The sequence below is a fragment of the Pangasianodon hypophthalmus genome, chromosome 29 (assembly GCF_027358585.1).
Source record: "Pangasianodon hypophthalmus isolate fPanHyp1 chromosome 29, fPanHyp1.pri, whole genome shotgun sequence".
Taxonomy (NCBI): domain Eukaryota; kingdom Metazoa; phylum Chordata; class Actinopteri; order Siluriformes; family Pangasiidae; genus Pangasianodon; species Pangasianodon hypophthalmus.
This window is the reverse complement of record NC_069738.1, coordinates 11,983,245-11,989,244: the sequence shown is the minus strand read 5'-3', so window position 1 is coordinate 11,989,244 and position 6,000 is coordinate 11,983,245. Positions and strand designations below refer to the sequence as shown.

The 6,000-nt window shown below is 38.1% G+C and overlaps 1 protein-coding gene across 5 annotated transcripts in view; it reads left to right on the top strand.

The window, feature by feature from the left end:
- Nucleotides 1-736: 736 nt before the first annotated feature.
- grb10a (growth factor receptor-bound protein 10a) overlaps nt 737-6,000 on the top strand; it is a 49,935-nt gene continuing 44,671 nt past the window's right edge. For 4 of the 5 annotated variants that reach the window (XM_026942193.3, XM_053231302.1, XM_053231300.1 and 1 more), the window contains exon 1: nt 737-877. The gene's annotated coding sequence lies outside the window, so the exon portion shown is untranslated. The other variant, XM_053231301.1, reaches the window with a different exon arrangement.

Below are 6,000 nucleotides of genomic sequence, written 5' to 3'. Positions count from 1 at the left end.
TGTGATATATTTCATGAGATATATGCTATATTTCATTGTTAGGCTTTAGCCGTTCCTTCTAATATCACCACCGGCCATCACTGATCATTATCATAACTATCATTAGCAGATCATACACTATATGGCCAAAAGTTTGTGGACACCTGACCATAACACACATGTACTTGTTGATCATTCAGCTACAAGAGCATTAGTGAGATCAGGCGCTGATGTTGGTGAGGAGGTCTGGGGTTCAGTCGGTGTTCCAGTTCATCAGAAAAGGTGTTCAGTGGGGTTGAGGTCAGGGCTCTGTGCAGGACACTCGAGTTCTTCCACTCCAACCTTCACACACCATGTCTTCATGGAGCTCGCTTTGTGCACAGATGCATTGTCATGCTGGAACAGGTTTGAGTTCCAGTGAAGGGAAATTGTAATACTACAGCACACAAAGACATTATAGACAATTGTGTGCTTAAAACTTTGAGGCAACATTTTGGGGAAGAACCACACATGGGTGTGATGGTCAGGGGTGCACATACTTTTGGCCATATAGTGAAACTATAATTTTTTTTCCCCCAAAAAAAATAAATAAATGAAATCCTTAGTATTGATAATATTGTTACATTATATTCTATAAAGGTGGGCTAAGGGTTAAAGGAGGCGGGAGGAGGGAGAGGGGGCGGGGCGATGTGGGCGGGGCGACGGGACAGCTCCTCGCCCTCGTGGCTTTTGAGGAATCAGCTGAGCAGGGCTCGCGCACGCCGCCGCTTTTCCTTTTTTTTTTTTTTTTTTTTTTTTTTTCTCCAACAGCTGCACGTTAAGCGTGTTTCGTCCACGCGCGCGCTGCCAGTGGCACGTTAATACCTCCAGGATTCACAGCACTGCGCTTCATTTAAAGGTGAGTGACAGAAAACTCGACAGAAGACGCACTCTCCTCTAAACTACTGCAGCAGGATGGCTGGAGGTACACTCTCTCTCTGTTGCAAGTGGAAATGTTTAAGTGCACGAGCGCCTTTATTTATTTAAATTAAAAAAAAAAAAATTAATCTCGAGGCAAAACAACAAGGTAAATAAATGAATCATTTTCCTTGAGTGGTCATTTTTGGAGGCTCTGTCCTAACTGTAAGAGGTGACTAAATGCAGTGATGTAACAGTGGCAGTCATTTGCATGTTTATGTTTATGTTTTTGTTTATGTTTATGTTTATGTTTACAGACAGCCTGATGACATGCCAGTGTTGTTTATTCTCACATTTATTAATTACTAGCATGCAGTGGTCTGGAAAAAACCTTCACATGGTCCTACTGAACTAAAATTAGTTTCTTTTTTGTAATAGAAGTAAAGTTGTAATATTTTAAACTCTGACTAAAAAAAAAAAATGCATTTACAGACTCTGTTCCAATTCCACTGAAAGATGCCCTGCCTACATTTAGGGCATTTGGCTGACGCCCTTATCCAGGGCTACCAGGGGTAACTCAGTGGATAAGACACTGGACATCTGATCAGAAGGACATGAGTTCATATCCCTGTAGTACCAACGAGGTAGGTTCAGTGGTTGCTCAGTGGATAAGACATGGATCTTCTGATGGGAAGGTTATGAGTTCAGATCCCAGTGCTGCTACTGCTGGGTCCTTGAGCCAGGCCCTTAAACCTCAGCTGCTCAGTTGTATTAAAAAAAATGACTTAATGTAAGTCACTCTGGATAAGGGTGTCTGCCAAATGTAACCTGTGTTTATCTCTCTTTTTTTTTTTTTTTTTTTAATAACGGAGCAGTTAAGGGTTAAAGGCCTTGCTCAAGGGCCCAGCAGTGGCAGCCTGGCAACTCAAGACCGTCTGATCAGAAGTTCACTGTCTTACCCACTGAGCAACCACTGAACCTGATTTTTACCTTTATGTAAACAACATTACTGCCAAATTTTAAATTATTATAAGTTCACAATGAAACAAATTCTCACTTCGGTCATCAGCATCATCCACATCAGCCTCTGTCTCATCACCTGAGGTAAAAGTCCCTCAAGGCATTTAAACACAAGCTTCATCATCTTCTCTTCATGGAGTTCCGTTCAGGCTAACATCGGTGCTCAGATAATCGCTGAAGATTTCAGTCAGTTCTGTCCTGTTGCCTAAATCCCTTGTTACTGATGCTTTTTTTTATTAGATCATTGAAATATTTTAAAGCTTAGAGAATGTGTAACCCAATATTTGGGTTGTAACTAATTGTCATGTTTGCAGTGTGTTTTCGTTTTTAATAATGATATTCAGTAGTAGAGTTTTCTATTTCCTCTTGAACATTTTGGAATTTGTGTTTTAAACTGTTGACCATTTTCAGAACCGGATACACCTTTTTCTCTGAGTTAGTTCTCTAATAGTGCAGTAAAACTGTTAACAGAAGGAGCCCAAATGCTAAAATTCATGAATAACTGACTGTTTATTAATTATTGGGAAAAATTATATCCCTACTAAAGATCACTGTAATGTTACATGGCCATAGCTGATCATTTAAGACTGTTAACCAACAACTATGTAGCCAGATACCGTACAAACGTGTACACTGACCCTCAATCTGCTCTTATCGGTTGTATTTGAAGTTTTGGAAAGTTTATTGTTGCTTTTTAGGTTTAGCTCTAGAAAGCACATTCAGTTCTAGATGAATGTGCGGGTACGAAGCATGTTTAGTTAGCTGGCTGCATGAAAATGAACACATTACTGATATATTTTACGTAACACAAAGACAGATTCTCATACGCTGACAGCTGGCTCACAGTCGCTTCACTAATCAACTAATCTAAGCAATACAATATGCTTTAATAATCCGCTTCACCAAACCATGCGATGAGACTGGTTTATAGCAGAGTTTTTTTTTTGTACTGGATCTAATTCATCTGACGTAAAGAAATCCTAATACATCAACAGCAATTTGGTGTGTAGATCTCGAATATGGATTGAATTATTATGAACATGCTGCTGGGAATCACATGATTGTTGAAAATTGCATTATGCCTTGCACAAAACCACAGCTTTTATATTCAAATATTTTGCAGATGTTCGAAAATTAGACATTGTAAATAAAATAACTGATTCCAGTATAATCTTGCTAAATAGCTAGCTAACATTTTAGGTTATATTTGTTACAGAACCAAATCTGATTGTGTTTTTTTTTTCCTCTGATACTTGAGCCAGGATTTTTTGCTGATATTGGCTTAATACAGACACTGAATATGAGATCGGTGCCTCTTTAATTATAATACTGTATATTCAAACAGTCAGGACTGCATTCCCTAATGTTCCATTAGTCCTTATGTTTTCCATTATTTACTGTGCAATTTAGCTGACTCTGCAACTGGAAAGCCCCAAGAACCTAAGGAAATTTCATTATATATTATATGTGTCAGCCTGGGAAAACTGTTCATGTAGTGAAATTTTCTACTATGTGAAGTTGAATGTCCTGTCGAATTACATTTGTGCCCTGATGTACCTAAAGAGAAGTAACATTAATGACACTTTATACATTTCCTGTAGTAAACTTATAAATCTTTGATAATTTGATAAGATTGATCATGGACATCATCCATATCGATCTCTCCAGTTTTATCACTTGAGGTAAAAATCACTGGTGGCATTTAAACATGAGCCACAACGTCATCTCTTTACTCGACTCACCACTGTTCACTCTTACTTCATGGACATTTTGAGAGACGGTATCTGATTATAAACTTTATACTTAATTATGCTTAGGGCTGTTAGTTAGAGCATGTTATAGCTGTTCAACAGCTTAATCAAAGCGTGATGTTTATTCTCTGCGTAAGAGCACGTACCGTAGCAAGCAAGGTTTTAGACAATGTAATGTTTGCGGGATAGCCAAGGCAAGATTTGAAAGTAAATAAAATTGTAGACAGTTGAGAGTGAGAGTTTTGGTAAAATATATTCATGCTGTATTAAAGTACAGTGTTCAAGGCATTGTTATAAGTAAAAATACAGTATGTTGGCCTATGTTGGCCGAAACGCCATTTTCTGGGTCATTTTTGGCCAGAATTTAGTCACACTGATATCCAACATGTTTTCCCAGGCCACGACATGTATTATACACTATATATTAAACTCTGTTGTTCACGTTTAAGTACAGTCATAAGATTCTAGAGCTGAGGCTTTGATAAATGGTCAGATTCAGCTAAAAGGTGAAAGTGTTAAAGGCTTGTGGTGATGTTTTCAAACCATAACACAACCAAGTCCCAGTTTAAATTTTTTTCTGGGCATGTTCAAACGTAAGCACTGTGTTTTTATATGTCTCCCTTCAGACCTGTCTAAGCATTCACTTCACACACTTGTCATCCAAAATCACAATGAGGTGACAGCGATCTCAAACACAAGGCAGTGGAGCAGTATAACAGCACTTCATGGCTGCCTCCAGGGCTAGAGGCTAATCTTAATTAAGATCAGTTCATTATGCTTTGTGCCTTATTCTGTTTAAAAACACTGCTCGTTATCCAGAGTCTGAGGTATTGCTCCTTGTCTTAACACCTATTGTCTTAGAACTAAGCTGCTCTCAGTTACCCCTATGACCTATTTCGGTTGGGGTCGTAGGTGTTGATCTAACTGAAGTGTATGCCTGAAGGAATATATCTCACAGTGAGTGAGCTAATTTTGGGTTTTGGGTTAACAGTATCACGAATACAGTTTAATATCTTTGTTTACAGTGGCAGCTTACTCTGGGAAAGTTAACGTTTGGCTAAATGAGAGAAAACCTCTTAAATAATCTAATCCAAAAGAAGATGCCTGTTTAAAGCCAAAAATATGCAATAAAATATGCATAATAAAAATATGCGTTAGTGGTGCTCTACATCTTTTTTTAATCCAATAATTAAAATCGTCCAAGCTGTTTTCTTTAACCGAGCAGCACGTTATATAGGTTCAGAGCTTGACCTAAAAGAAAACTCCACCCTGAAACATATTCAATGCTTATAATTAAATATTTGTCATGTGTTTAGTAATATTTCCTTTAACTAGTTGTAATATGCCTTCGTAAAATCGGATAAACCTAATTTTCCACATTTGTGTTGCGTTTTAAGACTAGACTGGGATTAGTCCATCCAACTTTTTTTTTTTTTCCCAAGAAATCTTTTTGGCATAAACTTGTTTATTCACACTTTAAAGCCTTGAAAACATTCACAACTTTTTCTCTCACCCCTGCTTTCTTTTTTACCACATGGTATCTATCTAACTAGGGGTGTTATATTGTTCAATAAGAAGCTCTCAATTTGATACGTCTGGGTAGCGAACAATGCATTCAACAGACTAAAGTAGGCAAATTGCCAGAAAATACCACTTATATTATGCGAGGTGTAATAAAAATTTTAATTTAATTAAACCCACACTCTCTCCTCTGAAACAGTAGCTTCCTCTTTAACTCGAACCAGGATAAGCTACAGGGGTTTTAAAAAACACGCTTCTCCTTAGCATGCTGTATTTCACGAGCTAATGTGTTAATACACTAACATGTGAAAAGAGCAATGGCCACGGACAGTCGGGAGGAAGCAGGAACTGAGAGTTTCCCCCAAATCCTTAAAGTCTAGTATATAGGAGCACATGTCCACTTGTCCAGTATACAGCTTCGCTGACATCCAACAAGAGATGGACCACAAAGTTACAGTGTGCTGTTTCTGCCAAATACGAGTAGCATAAACTAGCACTGATACAACAAACATGTCCACACATCTACTCCAACCGCCCCATTTGTGTTAGTTGGTGGAGTTAGAAGAAAACAAGGCTCCATTCGGGTGGCCAATTCTTGGCTGATGCAATTCGGCCTAAAGAAATCACCATGGTGATTGGGGATTTCAGTTAAGACACAATTTTATTAACTTTCTTACCATGCCTTGGGCTAAATCATGTATAATGGTGTCCTACTGGAGAACCCAAAGATGCATTGCTGTTGCCGTCGTAAAACTAGTCTTTAAATTATTACTTTACCAATGAAGTGTTTTTAGTTTTTACGGTAAGCCGGTCATGATTATTAAAAAATATC